The sequence below is a fragment of the Onychostoma macrolepis genome, chromosome 16, assembly GCF_012432095.1.
Source record: "Onychostoma macrolepis isolate SWU-2019 chromosome 16, ASM1243209v1, whole genome shotgun sequence".
NCBI lineage: Eukaryota > Metazoa > Chordata > Actinopteri > Cypriniformes > Cyprinidae > Onychostoma > Onychostoma macrolepis.
The window spans coordinates 20,633,251-20,639,431 of NC_081170.1; the positions used below are offsets into that span (position 1 = coordinate 20,633,251).

The following is a 6,181-nucleotide window of genomic DNA, read 5'->3' on the forward strand; positions in this document are numbered from 1 at the left end:
CAAATTATGATCGTTTTTTCAGTTTTTGTTGTGTTGAAACAGAAATAGTGACAAATCTTTACATCCCAAATTAGAAAGAAGATATTTCGGAAACGGTCTCCATAAAATGAACGTCAGTGGGTCCAACATTGTTTTGGACCCCATTGAATATAGTTGAAAAAACAATAAAAGGAAAGAAATTGGGTGAATACCCATTTAGGCCATTTATATGGGCTGGTGCAACCTACCCAATCACCGCAATTATGTTTGTGAGAAAGCAAGGGGACCAGTGTTCTAGTTGTCAGGTTCCACATACCCACATATCATTCATCAGTCTGATTCCCATTGGGCAGCGACAGATGTCAGTTGAATGGTTTGCCACATAAACTGTCAAAGCGAATGAGTGTGATTTTGAAGTGAGGGCATGTTAACAAGTTTCATTCAGTGGAATTTATGTTCACACCCTTTGCACCCTCTCTCTCTCTCGCTCGCTCTCTTTGTATGTGTGTCCTGTTGTTTGAGTTATAGCTCAGAGCACAACAGATGAGTAAACATTGATAGTCACAAGTAAATCCCATCAAATCAGATTGGGGAATGCAAAGGCTACGCTCCCTCCTGCCCTCGCTCTTGATTCCTCTTTTTTGCTCTCTGTTGGCGTTTCTTTCATTCTCTCTTCGTCTACTCACCAAGATTGATTAGAGTTGATAAAGAAAAATCCCATTTAATCAAGTAAATAGTAGATGGAGGAATCGAGCAGCAGTCCCAGATGCATGCACAGGGCCTTATAGGAATCATATTGAAGCTTCGTACTGGCCTTGGGATAATAATACGGACTACGACATGGCATCTGGCATTAGTGTCGGATAAAACAAGCAGACACGAGGGAGAAGTGCAGAAGAAGCTAATAGGAGAACTAAAGAGAGAGACTGCCTGAGGGAAGATGGAGAGAGTGAGAGCCCTATTCAGCAGTGCCACACAGACTTTCTTTTCGCACTGGGAGACCTCGACGACGATTGAATTTTTTCTCGGTCCGAGCTGTAATAGAAAATAACCAAGTACTTTTGCGCAATAGCTGTCAGCGACCTTCTGAGAAGAATAGGGCTAATCCTTTACGGTGCCCTCGCAGAACGGCTCCGTTCAAATCCGCTACATTTCATTTCTTGAATAAATTTTCTTCTTCTTAAAGATTTTTTTCCTCGCAGTGAGACTGAACCCTGTCCCTGACTGGGCTGGTGTTAAACGTAGACACAAAATTAAGCTTTCAGCAAAGAAAAAAAGCTACAGTACGTCACATTTGTTTTCACAGACGATAAAATGATGGCCATTGTAATCCCGAGCTAATTAACATAACAAGCGAAAATGCACATCACCGTTTTCAAGTATCCACATTTGTGAATATCTAAAGACTTTGTATGAATAATTATTTTTTAAGGCTCCTCGCTTGTGTTTGTACGGAATAGTTGGAGGGTTCCGACAGAGCTGATGGAAGCCATGAGAGCCTTCAGTCCCTGAGGTCATTTCTCTGATCACTTATAATTCCATTTAAACAGTATTACTCTCACCAAACAGCTTCATCCACAGCTAATGGTGGCATGATGCCGCATGTTTCAAGACCTCTCTTTCTCCTTCTCGAGAGGTATTCGACAGGGTCGGATAGAGATTCGATGAGAAGATTGAAAAGCCCTTCATCATCCAGAACACCGGGGGTTTGGGCTTTATCCCAGTGTGTACTAAGTTCTCAGATATATCAGTTAAAAGGCCCAACCAATCAGTGCTCTCAGCTGGCTAAAGATGCAGCTCTCCAGCCATTACGAAGTGTACATTGTTCTGTCTGCTCTACTTTATCATGTTTAAGGAATATTCAGTTTCGTAGTAGCTTAACTATTCTGGTTGTGGCATAATGCTGCCACAAAAATACATTTCCACTTTTTCTTGAAAACACAAATCTGGCTTACAGAAAGAAACTTACAATGGAAGAGAATGGTGGCAATACGCAAAATTAAAATACCCAATTTCAAAAATATAGCAACAGAACAATATGTATATGTTAACATAATTTTAGTGTGTGTAAGGGGGATCCTTTTCTGTGTGAAGTTGTCCAACAATGTAAAGCCATAAACCCTAAAATTACTGTAAAGTTACAAACTGTTTTAACATCTTCAAAATTTTAACAGAAGAATTACTGTATATGCATTTATAAAATTATAAGCTTAACATTTCCTTCAGTGTCTTGACCTTAGGAAAACAAGGAATGAGTTGATTGGGCTTGAATTTATCCCAGAATGATCCTTTAAGACTTGACATTTGACAAACTATATTAATAAGTCTGCATGAAATTAAAATTAACCTGTTTTCCCAATGCATGTTATAAACCTTAAAGTGAATGATTTTCCATGCATATATATCATTTAAATGTAAACTTTTGGTAACACTTTATTTTAAAGTGTCCTTGTTAAGCATGTTACATGTACTTACTATTATAATAAATGTGACCCTGGACCACAAAACCAGTCTTAAGTGTCAATTTTCTGAAACTGAGATTTATGCATCATTTGAAAGCTGAATAAATAAGCTTTCCATTAATGTATGGTGTGTTAGGATCGGATAGGAAAATCTGGAATCTGAGGGTGCAAAAAAATCTAATTATTGAGAAAATCGCCTTTAAAATTGTCCAAATGAGGTTCTTAGCAATGCATATTACTAATCAAAAATTAAGTTTTGATATATTTACGGTAAGAAAATTACAAAATATCTTCATGGAACATGATCTTTACTTAATATCCTAATGATTTTTGGCATAAAATAAAAATGTATAATTTTGACCCATACAATGTATTTTTGGCTATTGCTACAAATATACCCCAGCGACTTAAAACTGGTTTTGTGATCCGGGGTCACAAATGCAAGCCAAACCCTAATCCGAACCCTAACCATATAGTAAGTACATGTAGTTAATTAATTTTACTCTGTAGTTAAATGTATAATTACACTGTAACAAGGACACGTTAAAATAGTGTAACCAATTTTTTTTGACCTCATAATTTTTAAACAAACTGTTATAGATGGATGTTCCAGTGAACACTTTTCAGTGACTTCTTTCTGGTGACATATGTTGGACCTTTCCAATCAAACCTTACCCCTGCAAACTCATGCTCATCTGTCTCGATTTTTGAGCGCAAAGCCCACATCTCAAAATTCAATCAACAACCGACGTATAAAACAATGTCACCGCTGTCACGGGTTGTCAAGGAATGAGGACAGCAAACGAAGACGCATACTTCCAAATGAACTTTACTGAGAATACTGATTTGATACATAACATGAGCTAATCACCGACATTGGAGAGACTCGAATAAGGAGTATAAATACACACATGGTAAATGAGGGAACTAAACAGGAACAGCTGGTCAAGGATTAACTAATCAGAAACCATAGTAACTAATGAGAGCTCATAACAAACATGACAAGAACTGAACTAAACTAAACATAATCGTGACAACCACCCTGCATTTTTTTATTTTACGGCAAGCCTTTATACTCAGATCTTTGAGTATAGAAAAGATCAGTAGCTACTAAAAAACACGCCTGGCCAGTCTAGATGCCATCCCACAGTTTTAATCTATGATTGGCCAATTGTGAGGTAGTCCTACAAAAAAAACCCTGCTTGGTCACAATATACTGGAAAGGGGACCACTGTCAAGAAATGACAGTTTAGGATATTTTGCATTCACGCAGATGTGAAAGTACAACAAAGAAAGAATTTACAATTGTCCAACAGGTTTGTGTTATAATGGAAATCCAGTTCTAGAATGCAGACAAACATGGTCCTCCTCATACATTAACTACAATTGTGGTATTATACAGTAAAACAAAACAAAACAAAACAAAACAAAAAACAGAAAGTGAAAATAGACCAATATGTTCAGACTGACTGTGTCTCGCTGATCTTGGTATCTACTATTAATCAATCCTTTTCCTTACAAAATCCCAGGATCGGGAACAGCAGATGTAGAGACGTTGTAGTGTCATCACAGGTGTGAAACATACATTATAAATAAAAATCAAAAATGTCTGCACACTCCACTGACACAGTTGTTCAACCCGCTCTCACAGATTCATTCAGAACACAGCAGGCTAGTTTGTGTTCAGTTCTCCCTCATTCCCCCTCAGTTTTCTTTCTCATGGTTTCCATTCTATCCTAATACCTGCAACTGCGCACAGGCAACTGGTATATCTCTACCGAAAATAAGACATATTGACTCTGCCGCTGCCTACAAGATGACGGGGTTTAGTTTAGCCTGATCCAGTTAAGCTGATAAAACAATTGAACAGAACAGAAACCAAAAACATTACCATTTGCTCAGAAGCTGAGCTGGTTCCTTTTGTTAGAGGATTGAAGGTGTAAAACTATTGTGCTTTGAGAAGACAACATAGTTATGCTAAGAAAAGAAAACAGGGCAGTTCACAGTAAAACCAAAATCACCAGAGCAGAAAACTATTATGCTTTGCTGGGGGCGTTTAAATTGCAAATGGGGGCTGGATGTGCTGAGTGAGAGTATGGTGGGGGAGATGAGGAATTTCTCCTCCTGTAATGTTTAATTACCTCTCTCCTGTACTTGAGGTAATCTTTAATCAGATGAGCACCATGGACTCCAGGCAGGTGCGCAAGTGCCCTGCAACCACCTCTGATAAAATTCACACACAGGTTTGTTTTTCCATCATAGTGGAGAATTTCTATAGACTTTGATTGTTTGTGTACTGAGCTAATGACATTTCTGATTCCCAATGCAATAACTATAAACCCAACTTTTATAACATTTTCAAGAAAAAAATTCAATTTAATGAGTCTAAATCTCATGTGGAATAAGCATCAAGTAATACAACTTTTTCCCTTACATCATACATATATGGGAATGTAAACAAAATGTTTTTACATTTATTTTTCAATACAAAGTATTGTATTATTTAAAGTATGTTTTTAAGGAGTCACACTATACAAATGAGGCTTTACAAATGAGCCATGTCTTGTCATTTAAAGATCAAATTATCTGATACTTTAACAGACTTGTTTACCTTGACACAATCATATCCTCTGTATTATTTCATGCATGTTTGTACATGTCAGTTGCACCACATGACTTTGATTTTGCATACAATTCTATTTTAAATAATAAGCAGCAAAGCAGCTTCTTGAGAAAAATAAATAAATAAAATGATTATGCCAAATTACTTTTTCAAGAAGGCTTTTCTCTTCATTACAATATCATGAAAGTTGTACCACACTGACATTTATGACTATGTCATTTCATTCAAACTTTTGCATTTTTAGACAACATTTACTGTAGTTGATGTTTCGGGTCGGTAAGATTTTTGTAATTTTTCTGAAAGAAGTATCTTGTGCTCACACGACTGCATTTATTTGATCAAAAATACAGTAAAAGCACTAATGTTGTGAAATATTACTACACTTTAAAATAACTCCTTCTACTTTAAAGGGGTCATCGGATGCGACATGCACATTTACATGTTGTTTGAACTGAAATGTGTTTGGCAGTGTGTGTACACAACCACCCTATAATGATAAAGATCCACCCATGTTTTTTTTAATCTTGTTAAATCATTTCCCCTTTCTCAAATCAAGCCGATCTCAGATGCCTGTCTGTGTGATGTCACACAGACCCACGATTGTTGATCGATACTAGCGTTTTACCTTAGACCCGCCCTGAGTGAGCTGTCATCAGTCCGCCATTGTTTCAATGCTGGAGCAGATGTAGACAAGAATGTCTCCTAAGCGATTGAGGTGTTCTGTTGTTGGATGTAATAATGAACATAGCAGTCGTCATTTACTCCCGACATCTGAGCCGCTGAGGACGCAGTGGATTACCTTTGTTTAAGAAGGGAATGCGACCCCCGATCTACCTAAATGCGTTTATCTTCGCGCGAATCATTCATGATCCAGCTTCACCAACAGAAGAAGTGAGTGTAAGGTTCTTTTATGAATCTTTGCAAATCGCCTTTCCAAATAATGTGCTAGTTAGCAAGTTCCGCGGCTAAAGTAAACAGTCTCATGAGAATGGCTCATCACCCCACCGAAGAGAGGGGTGGGGTTAGCAAAATTCATTAGCATTTAAAGGAACATGGACTAAAACGGCTTGCTGAAAACAGAGCTGATTTTGACAGGGTAAAAAGAGTGTTGTTTTAC

General features: G+C 37.5%; 1 protein-coding gene across 1 annotated transcript in view; it reads right to left on the bottom strand.

Annotated features, from left to right (window-relative positions):
* The window catches only part of LOC131521211 (glutamate receptor ionotropic, NMDA 2D), a 126,394-nt gene that overhangs the window by 95,683 nt on the left and 24,530 nt on the right, over positions 1-6,181 (bottom strand). The gene's annotated exons all lie outside the window — the stretch shown is intronic.